We start from the raw sequence: 478 nt of genomic DNA, 5'->3' as shown, positions 1-478 counted from the left end.
AAGTTAAAAAAAATAAAAATAAATAAATTTTAAAAATGTATAATGAGGTGTTAAAAGTTTTCCTTCCTTTCACTTCCTAAGGGGGAATACTCCCCCTTCCTTATTTCTGAGGATTTTTCTTCTTTGGGGCACCTGACACTGCTCAAAGTCTTTCAGAATAGGATAGGAATAAAGCTGCTTTCTCGGGCAGTAGATGGAGGCAACGGCAAAGCAGTCAAGACTGAGTAAAATTAGTAAAATCAATCCTAACATATAAAGTGGATATCTGAAGAGACAGCTGTAGAAGGCATTATGTTACAATGCCAAGAATAGGCCTTAATTAAAACCTAATTAACAGTGTAAACATATCTATAGATTAAATTTGTCGTGCCTGTTGGAATGGTCACATTAGAAGGAGATAAATAGTAACCAGGGAGCCAGAACAAGCCCTCATTTATTTAGTACACACAGAAGAGAACAATACTAAACGGGAGCAAGG

Source organism: Tupaia chinensis, unplaced genomic scaffold (assembly GCF_000334495.1).
Source record: "Tupaia chinensis unplaced genomic scaffold, TupChi_1.0 Scaffold000232_3, whole genome shotgun sequence".
NCBI lineage: Eukaryota > Metazoa > Chordata > Mammalia > Scandentia > Tupaiidae > Tupaia > Tupaia belangeri.
This window is presented reverse-complemented; position numbering follows the sequence as displayed.